At 40.6% G+C, this 26842-nt stretch overlaps 1 protein-coding gene across 4 annotated transcripts in view; it reads left to right on the top strand.

Moving 5' to 3' along the window:
* Positions 1–484: 484 nt before the first annotated feature.
* Positions 485–26842, top strand: part of LOC311149249 (F-box-like/WD repeat-containing protein TBL1XR1) — a 74448-nt gene continuing 48090 nt past the window's right edge. The window contains exons 1-3 of one of the 4 annotated variants that reach the window (XM_084186340.1): positions 485–751; positions 8238–8285; positions 11515–11580. The gene's annotated coding sequence lies outside the window, so the exon portion shown is untranslated. The remainder of the gene's footprint in view (positions 752–8237; positions 8286–11514; positions 11581–26842) is intronic. The other 3 variants (XM_084186342.1, XM_084186343.1, XM_084186341.1) reach the window with 3 other exon arrangements.

The following is a 26842-nucleotide window of genomic DNA, read 5'->3' as shown; positions in this document are numbered from 1 at the left end:
GCTGCAAGTGTTTTGCGATTTCAAATGGTCACACCCATATTGGTCAGGCCACACCCACCAAACGGGAGAAAAAGTACCTCAAAGGCTGTTGAAGAACTGTGCACACCATTTTCAGGAAACGTGTCATTCAATACAAACCGTCACGCAACGTACCAAACGTTTCAGGCCATTATTATTATGTGATAAATTATGATGTAGGAATTTGCATCTTTTTTATCTAGATTTCTGCATCTTGAGACTTCTCTAAAATAAAAATGTGTGTACTGCTCTACATGTGTATTTTCTACAAATACTATTCCAACAACGCTAGCTAAGTATATAGGTACATGAAACACTATTTTATACTGCGACACCCATTTCGATGTTTTTGTGTCCTTCATACAGTTCCTACATAACTGCAGAGAATTGCCTAGGCCTGCCTCATTTTTGCCTGGAGAGTCACCCCCTCAGTGTTTCAGTATCTGAAGCCGTTGGCTGGTTCTGAACCGTTTGGCTCTTTCTCCACAAGCAAGCAACCTTACAATGTACCCAAATTGCTTTTCAATCAAAAAAATTTAAGGATTTATCAAATGCTACACTTATGTAATTAAAACACATCGCTCATTTGGGATTTTAACTACCAAGCCGCCATCTCGGAGTAGACTTATAACGCGTTATTGTGACTATATTTTAGAAAATAGCGGTTGAGGAAGAGATTCCATATAAGGAGCACAGCAGAGAAGGCACCCCTTGTGTGATCTGGACAGTTTAAGTAAGTGTTTTCTTGGCATTTCTCGTGATTATAGATAATATAAAATATACTACGAAACGCGTTCATTGTACACTATTGTTTTTGGTTGTTATCGTCAATTATTTCACTGTCACCGATGTTTATTTTGGTGATTTCAACTAGGTGGGGGATGGGCAGCATCAGCGTCTGTGCGCGCGAATGAATGTGTGTGTATGTGCACGCGCGTGTGGTGACTAGCAGCTTGCTTCCTACTCCTACCTACAACTTCACAGGTCTTGTAAGATTGCTTGTTAGTTAGGCAGTTTTTTACATCTATGATGATCACTGCCAAACATTTTAGCTAAACCATTAGAAAACTTTGACCATCCAAGAGAGGTTGAAAACACAGATTTGTGGCCACAAATCTAGCTGTAATGTGCCAGGTTTGTTGTGACACATAGCTAGACACACATAAACATGCTAACATTAGCTACCATTAACTATTGCTAGCTACATAAAAGGGATGTGGGAGGATTTATTTATCCATATGTTAACTTCTATGTAATAAAGGAACACAATCAGAGCTTATTGACAATTCAGAAATGTAACCCATGAGTGTGGGGGAGAGGAACCCAGAGTCAAAGCCAGGCTACTCTAGCTCAACTTACTTACACAGTATGGCATATTTGAAATCCAGGAAATCATTAGTGAGCTTATGTAGTTAGCTAGCCAACTACATAGGCTACACATATGATTTTCCTGCTGTATTGCTTGACCTAAGAATTAGTATTTAATTGAAATTTTGCAGGTAAAGCCTAGCTGCTGTTTAAAAAGATATTGACCTGAAAAGTGCAGTCTGACCACTGCTGTATTATATTATGGGAATATTCAATCAGTGAAATGATCTATGATAATAACAATAGAACAAAGGTCATAACCCAATACTAGCCTAGTTAATTATCTACTTTACACATAAGATGCCTATATTCATATTTCATATAGACAAGAAGTTGATTGTATTTGCTATGGAAATGTTTAGCTTAATCAATGTCTCACCCGCCTCTTATGTAGCTAGTGGTGGAGTAGCACAGTTATGTAACTGATGCTTGACAGTAGACTGAAGGAACATGTGGGGGATGGGAGGGATGAGTGGATTTCAGTTCTCCAGCGGCAGTTCTTTGTTTCATAGCTAGATTGCCAGGACAATGACAGAACAAGACATACATATAAAATCATCTGTCATTAGTTCCCATACCAACCCATATTTAATTTAAATGGCACACATTGGCAGAGATAGTCACTTACAATCTGAAATACAGTCAGAATTATGATCTTAGTTTAGGCTAGGTCTTATTGTGTGTTAACATGCTATTGGAAACTTGGGACTACTGATGAAACTCCCTGATACGCCAAGCTCCTGGAATCATCATAACTACGCATTTACAACGTCCAAAACCATTAATGTGAGCTTCCAAGTTGGAAATACTTGTGGGAAACCTGGATAGTTGTGCCCTACGTTTTCCAGTTAAGCTAGACAGTTTTCGAATGTTCTTGTTGCAAGGAGCACTTGAACACAAGATTACACCAATAGGCTATCTGACAGTTGGTTGGCCTTATTTAGCCTAAATAATGTATTGAGCCATTGAGGGAAATCAAGTGACATGACTGAGGGAGCGAGGCTTAGCCTAGGCCTAACAGTAATAATGCTGACCTCTCTACACTAATCTGAAGGGGATTCAGCTTGGAAGGAATGATGAAGCCTTGTTGGGGGTTAGGATAAATCAAAAAGGTCTAATGTGTACACACAGAGCGATGTGAAGTTAACTCTTCTTCACTGGCTAATATAAATCAGTGCCAGGCAGTGTGTTACGGACCTTTCCATTGCTCTACAGTTTGTTTTTCCTCTGGGGAGCCCAGGGATACAAACAGCAGCCCCTCTCCTCTCCCTGTTGACACTAATCACATGGTGTGTGTTGTGACCCCAGAGTCAAGTTCAACATTCTGAATGCCCCTGAGCACCCAGCCACATTTAGAGTAGTGCCTCTAAAGGCGTCAGCATGCTTCAGTTCGGCTGGCGGCCAGCCGAAGTCGGCAAGACGAACCGAACGAGTGTGCTCGCATACTCCCTAAAAGACATTTGCTTGAAAAACGAGAAAAAAGCGGCAATAGTACTGTTTGTCCATTTTGAGATGCCGTAGCCAGTATACACTTCCTCAAAATAGTCAGAATTTATCTAACATAAGTCAAGAAATCTGTTATTAATTTGAAGTTTTTGCAGAGGAGATCTTAGTCTCGCAATTTTATATCTAACTAAGATGTTTGGTGCAGTATTTATCAATGAAAAAATGTGCATGAAAACGAGTCGTCTCTCGTTGAATGACAACAGACTTTATTGAAGAATCCCTACTGTTGACCAATCACCGACGAAGGGGCGTAGACTTTGGCTCCGGACTTCGGTTTGCCTCTAGAAATTTTTTTGTGTGCCCGAACAGCCGAAAAAACCCTCACTGAAAAAATTGTCGTCATAATATATGCACAAACTCTTCCGAACTGTTTCGGCTGAGAAGCATGCGGATGCCTTAAGTCCCAAGGCATACCTTTCCTGTGCTGTAAGTAACAGACGTTTTGTGACACAGTTTACAGCCTACACATGCAGAATACATTTGCTGAAACTAGTCTAGGCTAATTATTTACAGGTTTAATTTTTTTTTCTTTTTTTCCCCCAGATGTTAAGTATGATTTTCACACCAAGAAACAGCCAAACTTGATTTGTTATGAATTGGCCTGGTGCCATATAAGTAGTCTGTCGATATTTGTGAAAGTGAAAGTTCATTTATTGATTGGTTGTATCAGAAGATATTGGACACATAACATATGGACACAATTTATATTTCACTCCATTTGCCCAAACTGTAGCCATACATTTGAGATTCATGACTAGGCCTACATTACAGTGCGCTAAGTTTGAACAGTCACACAAAGCAGTGATTTAGCCAATATGTGAATCACTGAGACAGGTTTGAACAGTGCAAATGGATAAGCCTATTACTAGGGTGTTGGTTAAGGGAAGAGTAACATTCCAGATACATCTGTCATGCGAATACTCCACTCACATTTCCCCTTAATGGATTCTAAAGATTTTCACTGGGTGAAACATGCTGGGAAGAATGATTGTGTTGGTCAAGCAGAGCGATCAATGGAGGAGGAGGCAGCTTTTTTGGTGCACATAATGTAGGCCAATGTTCAAAACATTTGTTTGCAGCGAAATAGGATAAAGGCAGATTTACTCTTTGTAAGTAGCAGTAAGCTAAGAGTGACCTGCTTGGGGACAAAGGCTGTGTTTACGTTGGCTGGTCTTTTAGATTGTGTACACAACTTCCTGAGAAGTTTGATCTAATATGAAAAATCATGTGAAACTGATTTGTGTGTTACTGAGTTTAGAACTGGTGTAAATTAGGAGTAGGCCTATATAAACTGGGTTTTCTTTTTCACAATATTAAAATAAGGTTGTTTGGCTAATGAAGTGCTAGTTAAATGGAATAACGAAGTTCCTTATAACCTTTATTTGTTTAATTTAGGCCTAAACCTGAGCACATTGACTCTTTCCATGCTTGGCTATCTATTAAATCTGACTAAAGTTATCAGGGATTTGGCATGGACCATTTCACTGGTCTTGGATGGCCTAATTAAACTGTTCACTGCAGCTTTCGCTGGGGCTGGGGCTGTGGAAACAGCTCTGTCTCACCCTTGGTCACGAGGAAGACTATGAAAAGGAGTTGGGACTTGGGAGGGAAGTGGAGGGTGGTTTTTGAACAATCCGTTGAAGGTGACTAGATTGTTGGCCCATGTGTATCAAAGATGTGCTGCTCAAGTTCAACAGTGACCTAACTAATCGTTCATGTCCATTATTAGGATTACTAAATGTCATTTTTGACTTGCATTAAATAGCCTAATGATTGTCAAATGTACAATGTGATAGAAACAGTGTGAATGACGAGCAAAGGTCTAGATTCTAGAATGAGAGAAGTAGGCTATAGGCCTAGGTCAATACAATAATGTTCCCACATATCGTACATTGACTTCATTGCAGAATGTAGGCTACAATAAAACATTTGAAAATACAGCAAGCTAGCAAACATGTTAAACTGCCATTTAATGACATGCTGGGTCTGTGAGATCTCGTTCTTCCAGCGCTGAGTGAAGTAGTCTGGTTAAGCATTTCCAGGATCTGTATGCCCAGTGTAATGCTAGCCTATCTTTCCCCATCTTAGAAACCATACTATGGAATGTGATATGTGCTGCGATAACAGTGGGGGGAAGGAAAGGGAGAGGAGGAGTTCCTTTGCTCTTAGGTCTTTCTCATATAGGCCATCGCTTACAACAGTGGTTCTCAAAGTGGGGGTCGCGGTTTAGGGGCATCGCGAGTGAAACTGAATAGGAAAAGTATATATTTTTCATCCATATTTCAACAGGCGACATATAGCCTACCGTTTGCATTTTATATACCTTTGCCTATTTGATCTGGTTTCTAATATAGGCGTACGGCCCGTGAGTGATTATAATTTTTTTGTCCCCCCGAAGTTAATTGGTTTTGTAATGGGTCACACAATACTGTAAAATCACCAGGAATTCAGCAAAAACTTTTTTTAGGCTAATTTAGGAAATCTGGTCCCAAGTACAGCGGCTAAATCTAGTTGCCTACCCCTGGCCTAGAGTATTGCACAAAATTGTCTAAAAAACATTGAATCTGTGCTTCAGAACCAAAAAGTTGCGCATCTTGATTGTTGACCAATGACAAGTCATCAGCATAGGCGTGCAAAGGTGGGCGCGTACAGTGGAGAAAAAAAGTATTTAGTCAGCCACCAATTGTGCAAGTTCTCCCACTTAAAAAGATGAGAGAGGCCTGTCATTTTCATCATAGGTACACATCAACTATGACAGACAAATTGAGAAAAAAAATCAAGAAAATCACATTTTTAATGAATTTATTTGCAAATTATGGTGGAAAATAAGTATTTGGTCACCTACAAACAAGCAAGATATCTGGCTCTCACAGACCTGTAACTTCTTCTTTAAGAGGCTCCTCTGTCCTCCACTCGTTACCTGTATTAATGCCACCTGTTTGAACTTGTTATCAGTATAAAAGACACCTGTCCACAACCACAAACAGTCACACTCCAAACTCCACTATGGCCAAGACCAAAGAGCTGTCAAAGGACACCAGAAACAAAATTGTAGACCTGCACCAGGCTGGGAAGACTGAATCTGCAATAGGTAAGCAGCTTGGTTTGAAGAAATCAACTGTGGGAGCAATTATTAGGAAATGGAAGACATACAAGACCACTGATAATCACCCTCGATCTGGGGCTCCACGCAAGATCTCATCCCGTGGGGTCAAAATGATCACAAGAACGGTGAGCAAAAATCCCAGAACCACAAGGGGGGACATAGTGAATGACCTGCAGAGAGCTGGGACCAAAGTAACAAAGCCTACCATCAGTAACACACTACGCCGCCAGGGACTCAAATCCTGCAGTGCCAGACGTGTCCCCCTGCTTAAGCCAGTACATGTCCAGGCCCGTCTGAAGTTTGCTAGAGTGCATTTGGATGATCCAGAAGAGGATTGGGAGAATGTCAGATGAAACCAAAATAGAACTTTTTGGTAAAAACTCAACTCGTCGTGTTTGGAGGACAAAGAATGCTGAGTTGCATCCAAAGAACACCATACCTACTGTGAAGCATGGGGGTGGAAACATCATGCTTTGGGGCTGTTTTTCTGCAAAGGGACCACCAGGACGACTGATCCGTGTAAAGGAAAGAATGAATGGGGCCATGTATCGTGAGATTTTGAGTGAAAACCTCCTTCCATCAGCAAGGGCATTGAAGATGAAACGTGGCTGGGTCTTTCAGCATGACAATTATCCCAAACACACCGCCCGGGCACCGAAGGAGTGGCTTCGTAAGAAGCATTTCAAGGTCCTGGAGTGGCCTAGCCAGTCTCCAGATCTCAACCCCATAGAAAATCTTTGGAGGGAGTTGAAAGTCCGTGTTGCCCAGCGACAGCCCCAAAACATCACTGCTCTAGAGGAGATCTGCATGGAGGAATGGGCCAAAATACCAGCAACAGTGTGTGAAAACCTTGTGAAGACTTACAGAAAACGTTTGACCTGTGTCATTGCCAACAAAGGGTATATAACAAAGTATTGAGAAACTTTTGTTATTGACCAAATACTTATTTTCCACCATAATTTGCAAATAAATTCATTAAAAATCCTACAATGTGATTTTCTGGATTTTTTTTCTCATTTTGTCTGTCATAGTTGACGTGTACCTATGATGAAAATTACAGGCCTCTCTCATCTTTTTAAGTGGGAGAACTTGCACAATTGGCGGCTGACTAAATACTTTTTTTCCCCACTGTATATCAGATTAGTGACCAGAAAGCACTCGCTTAAGTTTCTACGGTTTTGCCTCACAAAAACAGAGTAGGCCTATGATTATATTATATTATCCATATAAAAACCTGCTATGGAGTCATCTTTTCCAGAACAATAATAGGCTACCTGGCGATTTAATTGATCATTTTCATATTTCAGATAGGCCTAGTTTGGGTGGCTGCTGGCTATATGTCTAAAGGTAGCTGTAACATCGCGCTGCCTTCAATATTATGGGATGAAGATGTAACATTCTGGCTAATTAATTATGGTATTTGTGAGGAAGAAAAGGACTACCCAGTTGTCAACAAGCATTATGTGGGCAGGCAGCCCTTCAAAGTGATAGCGTGCAGTGCAGTCTTTTCCCTCCGACCCTGCAACCACTGCGGCATACAGGTAGGCCATATGATCCTGCTTGCTCTGGACTCCAGAGAAGTGACATAATATCCCTAGTTGATGTTGGCTACTAACATGAATGACTTTCAGCTAAAAATGCAGGTGTAAAACGCAGTTTAGTTCTGTAACTTGCGTTTTGAAAAATGCATTGCGTTTATGGCTGTAATGACAGGCTACATTTGCGCAGCGACTGTGCGTACGTGTGTGCGTGGGGGTCGCAAGCTTCGAACCACTGTTTTTAGGGGATCGCGGGCCAAAAAGTTTGAGAACCACTGGCTTACAACGTCTCTTAAATCTTTAATGAAAAAGTGATCCCTGGTGTATAGGCTACTGTTCTGGCTCTCATCAAATGGGCAAGTGGCTCTCCTCTCTTAGCACCTTTCAATCTGAAACTAGGTTACTTCGGCTAGGCTATTTGCTGATTTGGGTATCAAGGACCATCCTGCTACGGCTAAATAGGTAAAGACAAATCTAAAGGCTGTAATTTAGCAAAACAAATGTTTTGCTATGATGTTGCCTGCTGTAGTAGTATAGAGAAGCAGACTTGAAGATTATAATTGGTTGTCCCGCCTGACTGTTTGTGGGTTAAGCTAGCCTTACACTAAAGGTTGCGTGTGATGCCAATGATCCATCGCATTTGTTTTTTTACGCGTATTCATTGATTTTAATCAGAATCTCTTTTCTTCTTTTGTCCTCAGACTGAAGAGGGGTTACTGTCAGATATCTGAATGACACTTGGGCACATGGTAAGCACACTAACCTCCCTCTATAAACTAGCTGATGTCTGGGCTAAATCTCTAAGGTTAACAAACATATTCATAAATGCCTGCTTGTACTATCAAAGTTGTTGCAGGCTGTTTTATTGTGAGTGAGGAATGAAGGTGGCTGTAGGCTATTGGTGATTAACTGCGAGCCTCATAGCAAAATGCAGACTTGTTGCACCCACACAATGATCACTGTAACTTTAGCTCATTAGTGGGCTAAATGTGCTGCTTGGTAAACCTGCCTCTAAATGCTGTAGATTAAAAGGAAACTCCACTCAAACACGATATTTTGATATTTTCTTCATTAGTCCACTGTTGATACAGTCCTAAAATGTTTTGCATGCCAGCAGTCAAGTTTTCAAGATATTGGACTTTTAAGAAGCAAAGTGTCACCGGTCACATCATCATGATGATGCAACTAATGAAAAAAATACCACAATATAGTTTTTTAGTGGATTTTCCCTTTAAAGCAGTGCTGCTTGTAAAATGTCTAATCTGCTAGATTGGAACCACGCTATCAGGAGCATAGTTTAGTAAGTGATAGGCTACTATCCTAGTATTGGCTTTTTGTCAAATCAAATCAAATCAAATCAAATTGTATTGGTCACATGCGCCGAATACAACAGGTGCAGACATTACAGTGAAATGCTTACTTACAGCCCTTAACCAACAGTGCATTTATTTTAAACAAAAAAGTAAGAATAAAACAACAACAAAAAAGTGTTGAGAAAAAAAGAGCAGAAGTAAAATAAAGTGACAGTAGGGAGGCTATATATACAGTAAAATAAAGTGACAGTAGGGAGGCTATATATACAGGGGGGTACCGTTGCATAGTCAATGTGCGGGGGCACCGGCTAGTTGAGGTAGTTGAGGTAATATGTACATGTGGGTAGAGTTAAAGTGACTATGCATAAATACTTAACAGAGTAGCAGCAGCGTAAAAAGGATGGGGTGGGGGGGCAGTGCAAATAGTCCGGGTAGCCATGATTAGCTGTTCAGGAGTCTTATGGCTTGGGGGTAGAAGCTGTTGAGAAGTCTTTTGGACCTAGACTTGGCACTCCGGTACCGCTTGCCGTGCGGTAGCAGAGAGAACAGTCTATGACTAGGGTGGCTGGAGTCTTTGACAATTTTGAGGGCCTTCCTCTGACACCGCCTGGTATAGAGGTCATGGATGGCAGGGAGCTTTGCCCCAGTGATGTACTGGGCCGTACGCACTACCCTCTGTAGTGCCTTGCGGTCAGAGGCCAAGCAGTTGCCATACCAGGCGGTGATGCAACCAGTCAGGATGCTCTCGATGGTGCAGCTGTAGAATTTTTTGAGGATCTGAGGACCCATGCCAAATCTTTTTAGTCTCCTGAGGGGGAATAGGCTTTGTCGTGCCCTCTTCACGACTGTCTTGGTGTGTTTGGACCATGATAGTGGTCCAAAAGTGTCATAGCCATCAAGTAGTAATGGGGGGAAAAATCAATAGTTACATATCGCAATATTATTTTGGAACGATATTATATCGATATTTGACTCCAAGTATAGAAAAAAAAATTGTATTTAAGGTAGCACTAGTCTGCTGTACCTGCGCCAAAACTCAGATATTTTTTTATCCTATAGTTTGTTCTCCATCTTCTTTTTAAATAGTGAGCCAGCACTTTTATTTATTTCTCATGCTCTCTAGTCTCTCTGCAGAAAGACATATAGTGAGCAATATGTTTGGAACATCAAATTGCAATAAAATCTAATTATCGAATCGTGAGAATTGCAATACATATCATATTGGCACCTAAGTGTCTTGATAATATCGTATTGTGAGGTGCCTGACAATACCCAGCCCTACCATCAAGGTATCTGTAATGCCATGGCACAATGTGCAAAAAACCTTTTGTTTAGGACTAGTTACTGTTGTTTTGCTACCGTTGAAACAAAGTGATTAGTGTAACATGGGTTTGTTAAGGTCTTCAGGAATTTTTCTGACATTGAAATCCTCAGGACGCCTAAGTCCGAACACTGTACTTTTATTATTTAAAAACAATTATTTTTCTGGATGGAAAAATGTATAAACTTAAACAACTAAAGCCAGATATAAGGTATGTAGAAAAGATAATGGACCTATATATTTTTTGCTAATATAATCTTTGAAAACTATCAATCACCAAAATAAAAGCTAGGCAGGGAGAATAATAATAATCATTTAAAAAATGAATCTAGCAGTATTGATTCTCTTATGTTTGAGAAAAATAACACTGCATCAGCCATGGCAAAATGCATAGAATTGCATGAAATTAGCTTTAAAACTGCAACATGGAGAAATTTGTAGAATTGCAGGATATGTGCTTAAAATGTAACAATTTCTCTATACCGCCAAGATGTGGGGTCTCTAATTTTCTCTCAAAAATTCAGCTGCACCGAGGTGCCGAGCCACACACATTTCCACGCCCCCTGCCACGCCCACCACCTAAGCCCCTTTTTGATCCAGAAAAAAAACTCTGGTCTTACAATATCAGAAGTGCTTTCTCTAACATTGTCTTTGACCTGCAGAAGGTTTTATTATGTAGCATTCAGCAGAAAGCTTTAGGCTACATACCTCATGCTTTCACACTACAGGGGAAAAGGAGTGCCTACTACTCTTCAGTGGTTTCTAAATGTCAGCCTGAAGTCAGATGTACTTTGATATAAGTACTGTGAAGGGGAAGTGTGTGGGTTCATACCCAAAATAAGGCATTTTTTTAAATGACAATGTTGCTGCTAAGCCTATATGTAGATTACTATCAACCCAGTTAGATGACACAATGACATTTGCTTACTGCTGCTATTGCCTCTTACTATAGAAAGCAATGTGTATTTGTTTAGGGGATCAGAGTTGGATTGAATATGGGCTAAATTAGAAAGGGATGGGCTAAATGTTACTTTGGGATGATCTTTATAAAGCTTTGATTTAAAGGGGAACTCATTACCATCTATGTTGTGGCGTTGTTGAATTTTTTCTGATGACATTGTAATTAAACAATCTTGGGCCTGTAGTGAATGCATCAGGCATGCTGCTTGCTAAACAGGCCTAACGATACTCTACTGTAAATATAGTGAAGATCGCCAAGTGTACGCCAGACAGACCATGCAGCATGTCTCATAACCCTTTCATATACAAAAGAGGCATTTTGTAGTGGTGCAGTATCAGTTTCCTAACAACTGCTTAATTTTAACCCTCCTGTTTGTCTTGCAGGTGTTGAGACTGGTGGACTGTACCCTTTCAAAACATATTTGTTGTGAAAACAGACTTACTACTGTGGTAAGTAGGGTCCTACAGATTAATTTCTTTGTGTTTTTGGCTAAATGCTGTGTAATTGATTTGCACTTTTTATTGGATGTCTCTTTAATTCTCAGCTCTGTGAGCATAATGTGTTGTAGTATAGCCTAGTTACTGAGGGAGGAAAAGCTCTCATGGCAGCAGGCAGTGCTGCTCCGCTATGGGCTATGGCTCTGATAACTGTAGTGAGTGGATAGTAGGCAGGGTGGAGAGAGAGCGGGCTGTAAGGTCACCAGGGTAGAGTGGAACCATTTTACTTGGATATGCGCCTAAGTATTTTGCTGTGCGACCTGACATTTTTATTTAGGAGCACCAGTGCGCCTAGAAAGATTTAGGATTTTAGCTTTAATATCTCAAATAATGCCTACATTTCTTTGTGTGTGCCTTCAGAAAGTATTGACACCCCTTGACTTTTCCCATATTTTGTTGTATGACAGCCTGAATTTAAAATGGATTCAATTGAGATTTTTTGTCACTGGCCTACACACAAAACCCCATAATGTGAAAGTGGAATGATGTTTTTCTAAATTTTTATTGATTAATAAAAAATGAAAAGCTGAAATGTCTTGAGTCAAAAAGTATTCAACCCCTTTGTTATGGCAAGCCAAAATAAGTTCAGGCGTAAACATTTGCCTAAGAAGTCAAATAAGTTGCATGGACTCACTTTGTGTGCAATAATGGTGTTTAACATGATTTTTGAATGACTACCTCATTTCAGTACACCACACATGCAATTATCTGTAAGGTCCCTCAGTTGAGCAGTGAATTTCAAACACAGATTCAACCACAAAGACCAGGGAGGTTTTCCAATGCCTTGCAAAGAAGGGCACCTATTGGTAGAAGGGTAGAAATACACTTTGGATGGTGTATCAATACACCCAGTCACTACAAAGATACAGGCATCCTTCCTAACTCAGTTGCCAAAGAGGAAGGAAACCGCTCAGGGATTTCACTATGAGGCCAATTGTGTTATAAAAACAGTTACTAAGTTTAATGGCTGTGATAGGAGAAAACTGAGGATGGATCAACAACATTGTAGTTACACCACAATACTAACCTAATTGACAGAGTGAAAAGAACGAAGCCTGTACAGAATACAAATATTCCAAAACATGCATCCTGTTTGCAACAAGGCACTAAAGTAATATTGCAAAAACAAATGTTGCAAAGCAATTAACTTTTTGTCCTGAATACAAAGTGTTGTATTGGATTTGCCCCAAACATAACACATTACTGAGTACCACTCTCCATATTTTCAAGCATAGTCAGGGCTCGACATTAACGCTTGTCCGCTTGCCCAGGGCAAGAAAAAAATAAAATAAATGGTGGACAAGCAGATTATAGATTCAAGCAAAAATCACAATATCAAACAATTAGGCTACTCCGATCATAATTGGATCAAAGTGTCCTCCGGATGCGCTGTTTTGCTCACTGTCCTCCCAATCTCTGCAGAGTATAATTATTGTAGGCCTGCATTGACAGGCACGAGTAGTCTTTCAATCATGCAGTCGCGAGATGCGTTTTTGAGATCAAAGCGAGTCTAGCCGAGTTTGCACATTTGTTGATAATAATTGCTAGAGAGTTATTTGCCCAGTTCTAGCAATTTTTTGGTCAGCAATGACAATCCTGGAAAGGTCATGGTCTGTGCATCACCTGCGTGTGTGCCAGTGGGCTGTTGCCAGAGGAGAGAGGGCGAGAGAGAGAGACTTGCACAGCAGGTTAAATAATTATATACAACAGACTAACTAGATAACCAGCCAAACTACACAATATATTTTGAATTGGCTATCTCGCTAGTTAACTATTTAGCTATTAGCATGCATTAATGTCATTGTCATGTCTGATGGCCTAAAATAACTTTCCACCGGCACTCGTGAATAACCAGGGTGTGCAGTTGATGAAACCAATGCTGCATACTCCGGTTGTAAAACCGTCTCTCAAGTGCTCAAAATTGGCTAGGATTGTCCTCTATTCAATACTGGCCATGTAATTCTGACAAAGTTAAAAAAATATTTTTTGAATAGCCTAATTGACAAGTAACTCCTATGCTGTCAAGATCTCCCCTGAACACTGAATATATCTTAACTTTTACATATATACTGAACAAAAGTATAAACGCAACATGTAAAGTGAGCTGAAGTAAAAGATCCCAGAAATTGTCCAAGATAATCCATCCACTTGACAGGTGTGGAATATCAAGAAGCTGATTAAACATCATGATCATTACACAGGTGCACTTTGTGCTGGGGACAATAGAAGGCCACTCTAAAATTTGCACTTTTGTCACATAACACAATACCACAGATGTCTCAAGTTTTGAGGGAGTGTGCAATTGGCATGCTGACTGCAGGAATGTCCACCAGAGCTGTTGCCAGAGAATTGTTCATAAACCACCTCGAACGTCGTTTTAGAGAATTTGGCAGTACATCCAACCGGCATCACAACCGCATACCAATTGTAACCACGCCAGCCCAAGATCTCCACATCCGGCTTCTTCACCTGCGGGATTGTCTGAGGGGGTCCAGAGGCATATTTCTCTGTAATAAACCCTTTTGTGGGGGGGAAACTCATTCTGATTGATTCGGCCTAGCTCCCCAGTGGGTGGGCCTGGCTTCCAAGAGGGTGGACCTATGCCCCTCCCAGGCCCAACCATGGCTGCACCCTTGCCCAGTCATGTGAAATCCATAGATAGGTGGTCCTCTGTAGCTCAATTGGTAGAGCATGGCGTTTGTAACGCCAGGGTAGTGTGTTCAATCCCCGGGTCCACCCATACGTAAAAATGTATGCACACATGACTGTAAATCGCTTTGGATAAAAGCGTCTGCTAAATGGCATATTATTATTATTAGATTAGGAGAGCTACTGGGTGTGCAGGCTTTTGCTCCAGCCCTGCTCGAACACACCACATTGTAGAAGAAGAAACATCAGCTGCTCAACAGGACCTTGATAAGCTGACTCTGGTGTGTTTGAGCAGGGTTGGATAAAAAGCCTGCACACCCAGTAGCTCTCCAGATGTTTTCTACAGTAGCCTATCAGTGCAGTATTGTACTTTGTGGGGGGTTAAGTGCCTTGCTCAAGGCCACAACGGCAGGAGATATAATACATGGGATCAGAGACCAGCAGCCTTCCATTGTTAATAGCATCAATAACAATTAAGGTTATTTTGAAGTGGTTCCTTGCATCATGCAACACAATTTTCAGTCACCTTTTTGGCCCAGTCACCTTTTTTGTTGTTGTTGGGACAAGTGACTGGAGCTTTCGGACAAGTAAAAAAACTGACCCACAGACAAGTGGCTAAGAAACGCTGGTTGTCTGCTTTTCACCAGACACTGGGAGATGAATTCACCTTTCAGCAGAACAATAACCTAAAACACAAGGCTAAATCTACACTGGAGTTGCTTACCAAGAAGACAGTGAATGTTCCTGAGTGGCCGACCTACAGTTTTAACTTAAATCTACTGGAAAACCTTATGGCAAGACCTGAAAATGGTTGTCTCGCAATGGTCAACAACCAATTTGACAGAGTTTGAAGATTCTTTAAAATAATAATGGGAAAATGTTGCACATTCCAGGTGTGGAAAGCTCTTTCTGAAGACACTGTAAATTTTTCAATTTAGGTGCACATGTGCTCCTTGCAAAAAAGGTCAGCGTAGAGCCTTGGTGACTCTTGCATAACTCACTCAGGCAGATCAGGTTTCATACCTCAGACCTCTCTGCTCTGAAGCGGAAGGGATCCTCCGCAGAACACTGTCTTGTGATAAGCCTAATAGCTTGGTAACATTAAATGAAGAATATTCTCTATTTGGAAAACATATAGATTGAATAAAACATCTCAAAGGTCTACACTGGCTATTTGTATGTTGATGTGGTAGCAATTACTTATTTGCCTTTACTAAATGGACCTTGAATGTGCTCCTGACATTGGGATTTATAGGCTAGTATATTGTTGGTCTACAATTGTTGGCTTTACAATTGGATGCAAGATGAATCGCTGTAGTTGATGAATAAGCTCTGGATCAAAAGGTGGAGAATTTTGTGATTGGGTTTATTGTAGTTCGTTAGGCCTGTTGATTCAGTCCAACAAATAGGCTATATCTGCTGTGAACGAAGTGCTAGAGGCTCCATTTATCAGTATGCATATATGAGGAAGTAGCCTATAGGCTACACATGTATGAACATTTGTATGGATAATGACCGCTGTTTCCTGATGTAACAGGAAGTGTGTATTCATTAAACTTTGCAGAGCGCTAAGATAAACTGATTAGTGAGGAGAAGATGAGAAGAACATTTGCATGGCACATTGGAGTGAATAAAGTAATTTCCATGTAAAATGACCCATGAGCAACATGTAAAGTTTATAGGAGCATATCAAATTTGGCTACAAATGAAAGGTAAGAGTCTCTATATTTTGGGGAAATTAAGGCATAGATACATTGTTCAACCAATTTCCATACTAAAAATAAGGAATAAGCAAAGGCTTTGATTTCTGGTCACACAGATGGAAAAATGGTATTTTAAAAAACATCTATGAAAAGTCTTAAGGTATTAGAAATACATCAAAACACAATGTTGAAGTAAAGGCCCCTGCCATCCAATATCAACATTTATATTTCATTTTGCAGGAATTTGCCTTCTGTAAGTTTAAGAAATATTGCCTTGTGTCTTGTGATTCTGTTACCAAAAACCCACATAGCTTCAAGATATTTTGCAGTTTCTCTCCCTCATGAGGAGGGAGGGTTCTGAAAGTTCAAAGAAGTAACAAATAACAGTAGACCTACCAATTAGTTAGTGTTTTTAACGATAACAATTTTGTTTATGAATTAAGTGATTAAAACGTGTCACTCTGTTAGAAAATTGGTAACGGTGACCAATAAATCAGTAACAGAATGACAGCAATTGAATTGGCCACATGGGAAATCATAGTAGTCAGTAGAACACATTACAGTACAGTAGAGTACAGAATAGTCTTGGGCGGTGTACCAGCTATAACACATACCGGGGTATTTTTAAATACAGATGGTTTGGTTTTCAGTACCGTAAAAAAATCAATTATAATAAAATACACATTTGGGGAGGGTCTGAGGATGTGCGACTGCTTGTAACTATAAGTTAACTATCTAAGATGTGCCAAAATAAATTTTCTCCATATCAAGTGTCCATCTATGCATTTGGTTTGCTCACTCGCTAGCTAAGTGGCTAGCTTGCAAGATCAAGCTTCTTGGTTACAGCAGAGACAATCAATCCCCTCCTGGATCAAGATCCCTGCTGCCTACATTTGTTTTGTGCAAAAAATAAATAGTGCCCCTTGTGTGCTCTGCTGGTAATACCATATGGTACAGTAACGGTATGAAGGTATGAAAATCTGGGTACCGCCCAACCCTAGTACAGTACAGTAGAGTAAAGTTCTGTACAGTAGTGTTGCACGGTATACCAAGACTTTGGTATGAAAAACGGTTCGGTACTAGGGCTGTGTCGGTCATAACATTTTGTCAGCCGGTGATTGTCAAGCAAATAACTGCCGGTCTCACGGTATCTCCCGAGTGGTGCAGTGGTCTAAGGCACTGCATCGCAGTGCTAGCTGTGCCACTAGAGATCCTGGTTCGAATCCAGGCTCTGTCGTAGCCGGCCGCGACCGGGAGACCCATGGGGCGGCGCACAATTGGCCCAGTGTCGTCCAGGGTAGGGGAGGGAATGGCCGGCAGGGATGTAGCTCAGTTGGTGGGTTCGATTCCCACGGGGGGCCTGTATGTAAAAAATAATGTATGCACTCACTAACTGTAAGTCGCTATGGATAAGAGCGTCTGCTAAATGACAAATGTAATTGACCGTTAATTAACATAAACACGGTTAGCATCTCCTGGCTTCCACGCATAGCCTAAAAGCCATTGTAGCAGACCTTTGAAACATCTACATTTTAAAAAGTCTAATAAATCAATTTATTATAGCCTACACCATCACAATAAATCCATTATTTATTTTAGACAGGTCTAAAGAAACATGATATGAAGAAATGTAGTCTATTTCAGAAGAACAGATTAGCATACTCTGAGTTGTCCTTATGTTAGGCCCAGATATGGCTATGCCTACGCTAGTTCATTTAGCAGACAAGATTAGCTTAGAATTCCGTGGCATTATTTTTTATTATTTTATAGTATGAAGAATACAATTAAACATAGCTTAATGAAATAGAAAGGATATTTTCTCCAAACGATTACAAAGTGTGCACATGCGGCTATTCTGTTTTGAGCTGTTAACAAAGAAACTTATCCTTCTATATGCTTAATTTAAATAATAATAATTTAGAGTTATTTATGCAACTTCAGTTGTGATACAAGTGTTGGGCTATTCTCACCAGGCCTCGAATTTCCCGGAGGCATCCCCCTTTTGTGGCTGTAATGCCCCCTAAAAACATCCATGCCTTTTGCGGCCAAAGTAAGTGGCCGTTGTGCCCTTGGGCTGAATATAATAATTATAATTACCTTCTCCCGGCTGCCGTGCTCCGAAGCACCTCTCACTCACATGGCTCTCTCATATGTAGCCAATGCCCATCACGTGATCGGGTCCTTTTCACAGGCATTTCAGCTAAGAAGTAGGCTACAAGTGAATGAAGACAGACACATCGGCGACGCAACTGCATGTGTCCCTCTTATCAAATTCCGAGGCGCGTATTGAAAATGTTAGAACTGTCCACGTTTACCCTGCTTTTCGTCAACCAACAAGATAAGTAGGCCTAACGAACAGCAAAAGCACTAGGCAACGTCAAATCTACTATCTGCCATAGTACAAAGGTTGACCTATTCTATTGGTCAACTTGTCCTTCTGTGCAATAAATAAATATTCCAAACATACTCTGGAATAGTTGTGGGATGCGATAGATCCCAAATTAATACAACCACTCGCATCAAAAAAAACGTTTAAAAGCAAAGAGGCTGATGCAACAGATCAGAACATTTAGCTTAAAATGTTGATAAACTAATAGGCTATTTCTTCACATAAGCGCAGCAATGCGCACACGGCAGTAGGCTATACAGTGAGGGAAAAAAGTATCTGATCCCCTGCTGATTTTGTACGTTTGCCCACTGACAAAGAAATGATCAGTCTATAATTTTAATGGTAGGTTTATGTGAACAGTGAGAGACAGAATAACAACAACAAAATCCAGAAAAACGCATGTCAAAAATGTTATAAATTGATTTGCATTTTAATGAGGGAAATAAGTATTTGACCCCTCGCAAATCCTGCAGCGCCCGCAAGGTCCCCCTGCTCAAGAAAGCACATATACATGCCCGTCTGAAGTTTGCCAATTAACATATGAATGATTCAGAGGAGAACTGGGTGAAAGTGTTGTGGTCAGATGAGACCAAAATGGAGCTCTTTGGCATCAACTCAACTCGCTGTGTTTGGAGGAGGAGGAATGCTGCCTATGACCCCAAGAACACCATCTCTATCGTCAAAAATGGAGGTGGAAACATTATGCTTTGGGGGTGTTTTTCTGCTAAGGGGACAGGACAAAAACACACGGCCAAGGCAACAAAGGATTGGCTCAAGAAGAAGCACATTAAGGTCCTGGAGTGGCCTAGCCAGTCTCCAGACCGTAATCCCATAGAAAATCTGTGGAGGGAGCTGAAGGTTCGAGTTGCCAAACGTCAGCCTCGAAACCTTAATGACTTGGAGAAGATCTGCAAAGAGGAATGGGACAAAATCCCTCCTGAGATGTGTGCAAACCTGGTGGCTAACTACAAGAAACGTCTGACCTCTGTGATTACCAACAAGGGTTTTGCCACCAAGTACTAAGTCATGTTTTGCAGAGGGGTCAAATTCTTATTTCCCTCATTAAAATGCAAATCAATTTCTAACATTTTTTACATGCGTTTTTCTGGATTTTGTTGTTGTTATTCTGTCATTCAATGTTCAAATAAACCTACCATTAAAATTATAGACTGATAATTTCTTTGTCAGTGGGCAAACGTACAAAATCAGCAGGGGATCAAATACTTTTTTCCCTCTCACTGTATATGTACTTTCTTGAGCAGGGGGACCTTGCGGGGGCTGCAGGATTTCAGTCCTTCACGGCGTAGTGTGTTACCAATTGTTTTCTTGGTGACTATGGTCCCAGCTGCCTTGAGGTCATTGACAAGATCCTCCCGTGTAGTTCTGGGCTGATTCCTCACCGTTCTCATGATCATTGTTCTCATCTTCCATTTGCGAATAATCGCACCAACTGTTGTCACCTTCTCACCAAGCTGCTTGGCGATGGTCTTGTAGCCCATTCCAGCCTTGTGTAGGTCTACAATCTTGTCCCTGACATCCTTGGAGAGCTCTTTGGTCTTGGCCATGGTGGAGAGTTTGGAATCTGATTGATTGATTGCTTCTGTGGACAAGTGTCTTTTATACAGGTAACAAGATGAGATTAGGAGCACTCCCTTTAAGAGTGTGCTCCTAATCTCAGCTCGTTACCTGTATAAAAGACACATGGGAGCCAGAAATCTTACTGATTGACAAATACTTATTTCCCTCATTTAAAATGCAAATCAATTTATAGTTTTCTGGATTTTTTTGCTGTTATTCTGTCTCTCACTGTTCAAATAAACCTACCATTAAAATTATAGACTGATCATTTCTTTGTCAGTGGGCAAACTTACAAAATCAGCAGGGGATCAAATACTTTTTTCCCTCACTGTAAGCGTGAATGTTCCAAAATGCAATCAATTAGCGGGAAAACACTGTTCTCAAAAGTGACGGCAAATGCGATTATGCATGTAATGCCAAGTGTGCAAAGCTATCATCAAGGCAAAGGGTGGCTATTTGAAGAATCTCAAATATATAATATATTTTGATTTGTTTAACACTTTTTTGGTTACTACATGATTCCATATGTGTTATTTCATAGTTGTGATGTGTTCACTATTATTCTATAATGTAGAAAATAGTAAAAATAATGAAAAACCCTTGAATGAGTAGGTGTTCTAAAACTTTTGACCAGTAGTGAATGCCATTTAGGCTCTACACCGGTTATAAAGCAGATTAATGTGCTTAATTTGAATAAGTTATTTGGCCACTTTAGTTGTGATACAAACCTTATCAAAACATATAGGCCTATGGCTAGGCTACATGAGGTGTGTGAATATGATTTCAAAAAGTCGCAAAAAAAAGGCATGCGCTGTTTCTTCCCTTACTGCACAAGCTGGGCATCATTCACAAGTGATGATAGGCTAATACTGTCACCTATCAGACTATTCTTAATTTAATGTTGTCTTTACATATACTAAATAAAATATGTGTGAAATGAATTTTGATTTAGCATGGACCATTATCGTGCACCTGTCTCTGAACAGGGGCATGGGAAAAAAAATCCATGTCATCTAACCACTTAAATAGTAAATGGAGGACGCTTTTCCTGTGGTTCATTTTCATGCAAGCTAGGTAGGCTATACTCCTGTTGTAAAGATAAGCAACGTGCTTAATATTAGGAAAGTTGATAAATAAATATAGTAGGCCTAGCCTATAGAAAGCTGATGGGAACCTCTTTTTAATAGAGGCCATCATGAGCTTGTGGGCTCTTATGAAGTGTTTGATTCGATTTTCGATAACATTTGCATTGATGTCAGAGTGATTAGAGGGACAATAGAGTGCTGAGTTCCAGGCAGTTAGCAAGTTTGGTAGGATACTAATGACCATCAGCAGCATCAGAGCTTGGAGAAGCCTAATTACCGTGACTAAACGGTCACATGGAATTTGACTGCCGTATTACCGGTGTGGCGGTAATACGGTCACCGTAACAGCCCTATTCGGTACAATTTTTTTTATTACTTTCAGTACTTCTACCAAATGTGTCTCACGGATCAAGTCTGTATCAACGCAGCCGATGTCCCTGCTCCACATAGCCTGCACTGGGAGTCTGGGCTGCATCATCTTAGCGCCCCACTCATGCTGCACAGAAGTAAACATACTTGAATAATGCGACACGGCATGTAGAAATGTTTAAACTGTTACTTACTGTTTGCAAAACAATGTTAATACAGGCTAAACCACTTTACAATGCAAGAAGATTTGCAAGCCATAATGCAAATTATGCTGAATTCAAAGCTGATTGCCACCAAAACGTGATTCATTTACTTAATCGGTCTCTCTCTCACGTCTCTCCCAAGAATTATCTATTGCTTCAGCGAACTGTGGCTGCCCCCCCTCTTGTCTGGTGAATTACTGGTTAAAGAGATAGCGCACACTTTTAAAAAATTAGCTACTTCTATACTAATGTTGTTAATCAGTACTATAAAATATGGCCCAAATGGAAGGGAATCAGATTGTTTGACATCTCTAGCCCCATGAAATCAGCCAAAGCAAGTTCAATAACTTAATGCATGCACACACTCCTATTGAATATGCATTCACCTGTATTGTGAATAGGCCTAGGCTACATCTTGATTTACCCAGTTTATCAATAGAGATTTACCATTCAAAGAAATGCTTACCATTATGTTGTCATGTAGTTGGATTGGTCAAATCAAAGTCAAATTGATTGTATGATTGTATAATTGATTAATTAATGTATACATTAATGCATACATAAAACATTTCAAATGTAATGTTATTGAACTCAAAAGTTGCCCAACGATTGAACATAGCAGTAGCTGAATTTATCTGTCTGGATCAAGTGCCATTCTGTGACTTTGGCTAATATGCCTTCTTTTTTTGCTGTGGTATCGTTTTGGTATTGAGTATCGTGACGGTATCGAGTATCGTGATACTAAACCTGGTATCGGTATCGAAGTCAAAATTCTGAAATCGTGACTACAGTACAGTCCAGTAGAGTACAGTATAATGTAATATACTTTACTGTACTGAACTAAACTGTACTTTTCTTTACTTTACTGTTCTGTACCTACTCTTCTGTGCTGTACTGAACTCTACTTTCCTTTACTGTACAGAACTATACTCTACTTTTCTGTACTGTAGTGTGCTTTACTGTACTGTACTGAACTCTACTGTGCTGTGCTGTACTGCACTATGCTCTACTGTGCTGTACTGTGATGTCCAAACTTGTGAAGCATAGACGTCTGTGATTGGTACAGACTTGGTCCGGTCTGGACCAACCAAATTTGGTCTTGTTTCGGGGGCGAAGCTCATTAAAATAATAGCCATTGTGTAGAATAATACCCAAACATGCAAAGGAGGACATTACATTGTTCTACCTTTGCGTACCTATTCAGGATACAGCACCGTCATTACACAGTTGACTGGCGGCTGACAGAACGTGTTTACATGTCGTATTGAGTTCGACATGGGGATTTGTATTTGGCTGTTTAGAAGTTCAAAATAGGGGCTCGTATTTTGATCATATTTCCGGAGGTTGCGTTGTGTGAAAACTAGGCTACCTATGGTCTGGTGAGTCCATCAGTATCACATGCAGAATTAATGTTGGCATGACCACTGATCCCAGAAAATAGTCTGGTGGAGAGATGGGAGCTATAAGATGGAAAAACAACATAATACTGACCAGTCTGTTACCAAGTCTATACAGGTCCAGAATCCACTTGCATAGGTTTTAAGCTCATTCAGCGAGGTTCAGTGCCTTGACAATGATAATCTTGCAGTTTTAATGGTTGATGTGGTTAAGGTGAAGCGCGGCACTCTCTCCGCTTTCTAATCATTTAACAAATCACCTTCATTTCCTAAAATGTGTCATTTCTTAGGGAGGATGTGTTTCTTTGTAAACATGGGTGCTACCATTTCCTTCCTGTGAAACTACAGCATGTGGACTGCATGCTAAGTTATGTTGTTGATAGAATCAAACCTTATGTAGGCTAGGTTATTGGTGTGGAATGCACAACATTGCATTATGAGCTTGCATAGAATGTCTGAGGTATGCTACACTATACTGAATGTGTCTGAGAAAACTAGGTCAAACTCTGATGTGCATTCGCTCCACTTGGCCCACAAGGAATGCAGAAATGTCACACCTCCACATAGGAGCACATCCCAGGATGACCCTCTTTTTGTGACCTTCAAGCAAACCTCTGTGGAGAAGTCTTGTGACTGCATTTTCTTTGATCCCAATGCTATCTGTGTGCCAGAGATTAAAATAGGCTAGCATCTGAGTCAGTGCTCGCACCACACTAGTAGGACTCACTGACAGAGAAATGCCCTTGCCAAGACGTGCGATAGCGCTTCCATTTCCCACTCGCTTTCAGTTGAGTTGTGTCAACTAAGTTTTACATTGAAGCCATTGCTATTTGCAAGTCCTAGGCTATATCACAGTCTATTATTAGGTCAGCATGGCAACACTTCTGCCTTTGTTTGATTTAGCCTAGGCCTATTTTTTTGCTGGCGTAAGCAACATGATTGTATTTGTCTGTTTAGCCGTGCATTTGTACAGACTATATGGTAAATCACTGCATCAGTGATGAATCAGTGAGTGTGTGTGTGTGTGTGTGTGTGTGTGAAAAATATGGACAAAGGAGCTCCAGCAGTGTTCATGTGAAAAATGAGTGCACACTGAGGTTATGAGTAGCTACCCAGAGAGTGGGATTGTAGCAGCTCATGTTGCTTTTGCTCATTTACCCATGTCCAAGTTAACCACAAACGCAGCAGACAGGCATGCCACTACCATCTGTCATCTCCGAGCATGCCCTCCAAATTGTTTGGGGATGGGATCTTGAACCTACCGTAATACCACAAGTTGGCATTACCTCAATACTTTTTGATGCAAACCTGCTGTAGTAGGCCCTGTTCATCTCTTAATATTGCACTTGCAAGGTCATTTTCAATACAGGTTCAAGCTGTGTTCATACATTTCCTTGATTCTTTGAAAATATTGTCTAGCCAGGACTTAATTGGTTCAGCTTTTATCAGCTTTTAGATCAGGCTGCAGTCGGTGAAGGTTGTTTATAGCATGTCTGCCACAGGAGGTTGGTGTCAGCTTAATTGTGGAGGACGAGCTCGTGGTAATGGCTGGAGCGGAGTAAGTGGAATGTTATCAGATACATCAAACACATGGTTTCTAGGTGTTTGATTCCATTCGCTCCTTTCCGGCCATTATTATGAGCCGTCCACCTATCAGCAGCCGCCTGTGATGTCTGTACATTGGAGGAGGCTTGGCTGAGTTACATGTTCATGTGACACAAAATGCAGTGCAGCAAATATTTATTGTTTTATTTAATAGGTCTAACTAATCGGATGATCACTTTTCTACGCCCTGAAAAATAAGTTGCCTGCGACTTTGGTTCTGACTTTTTGAGTCTTAAGGGGAAATGGAAATGATGCAGGTCCTACTGTGCGAGCAGATGTGTGCTCTGCCAATATACTTTATAGTCTAGCCATTGACAACACATAGCTAGAGGACTCTTATAATGTATCAATGACAGAGGAAGTTCGTTTAAACCCATTTGTACTCCCCCATACTAGCATATTCCCCTAATGCACAACATTGCCAGGGATGGGTACTAAACTGTAAAAGTAGGTCAAGCAAGGATGACCAGTCAGTTTCTGTGTTGTTGTAGCATCACAAGGCACTTTACACGCAACATCCATCTTAATCTTCTGTGACACTGTCTGCTAGCATGTGGCATGTACGCCTAATAAGCACAGCTCATTGGTAGCCCTCCTGGAATTATCAAGCAGAAGTTCCTTCAGGCGAAGTCTGTTAGAATTGTCAGATGGCCATACAGTTATATCTAGGGCAGTGATGGGCAACTTTGATGGGGGTGGGGGCCACAAAAATCTGAACTCATCATGAGGGCCCGCAGTGGCTCACGGGTCTGCGTACCAACATTTTAGCGGCCCCTGTCTTGACAGCAGAGAGAAGCTTTATAATTTCATTCAATTCTACAGATTTTGCCATTGGGCGTAGAGAAAATGTTGCAGTTTTAAAGAAAGTGTGAATTGGGCTGGGAATTGCCAGGGACCTCATGAGATGATATCACGAGATGATATTATCACAAGATGATGATATAGGTGCCGATACGATATGTATTGCGATTCTCACGATTCAATACTGTGATTTTATTGCCATTCCATGGTCCAAACATATTGCTTACCATACAGTAAAGTGCTGAAAACAAATTGCCTCCCTATTTAAATAAAATGGAGAACAAGCTATGAAGGAAACATACTGGTGTTTTGGTGCAGGTACAGCCATCTAGCGCAAAAATAATATTGCAATATTGTCAAAACGATACGATATAATGTCAAATAATATCCTGAATATGTAACTATCGATTCCACCCCCATCGCTAAATTTGACACATTTTGCCATGGGTTGGAGAGAAGATTTTTAGATTTTATAACTAATTTCACGCAATTCTGCTTATTTTTCCCTGGGCGGAGATAAAAATATGCAAATATTCAACCATGATTACTACAAGTTTAAATAGCTGGCTAGACTAATTTACCAATCTAAAAAATATTAGCTGACATGGGGTAATTGAGTGACTGTCAGTGACTAAAAATCTAAAAATATTTTCAGTGAACAGCGCCGGAAGAAGATGGCTGCCGTTTTACAGCCCTCTAACCAATTGTACTATTATGTGTGTTTTTCCGCGTTATTTGTAATTTATTTTGTACATAATGTTTCTGCCATCGTCTCTTATAACCAAAGAGAGCTTCTGGATATCAGGACAGCGATTACTCACCTCGCGTTGGACGAAGACTTTTTCTTCAACGAGGCGTTCGCGAAGGATATTCTACAGACACCCAACAAGGCCCAGATCCCCGTCATTCGCGTGAGGAAGAGACGGAGATATCGTGGACGCAGATCCGGGTGCCTTGTAAGGATCCGACGGCGAACGAGTAAACTGCCTCTCCCATCAATCCTATTAGCCAACGTTCAAGCTTTTGAGAATAAAATGGACGATTTAAGATTACGGTTATCCTACCAACGGGACATTAAAAACTGTAATATCTTATGTTTCACGGAGTCGTGGCTGAACGACAACAATGATAACATTCAGCTAGCAGGCTATACGCTACATCGACAGGACAGAACGGCAGACTCTGGTAAGACAAGGGGCGGCGGTCTGTGTATATTTGTAAACAACAGCTGGTGCACAAAATCAAATACTAAGGAAGTCTCGAGGTTTTGCTCGCCTGAGGTAGAGTATCTTATGATAAGCTGTAGACCACACTATTTACCAAGAGAGTTTTCATCTATATTTTTCATAGCTGTCTATTTACCACCACAAACCAATGCTGGCATTAAGATTGCACTGAATGAGTTGTACAAGGCCATTAATCAACAGGAAAACGC

This window comes from Coregonus lavaretus (assembly GCF_964263955.1).
Source record: "Coregonus lavaretus genome assembly, chromosome: 21".
In the NCBI taxonomy this organism is placed as follows: Eukaryota; Metazoa; Chordata; class Actinopteri; order Salmoniformes; family Salmonidae; genus Coregonus; species Coregonus lavaretus.
This window is presented reverse-complemented; position numbering and strand designations above follow the sequence as displayed.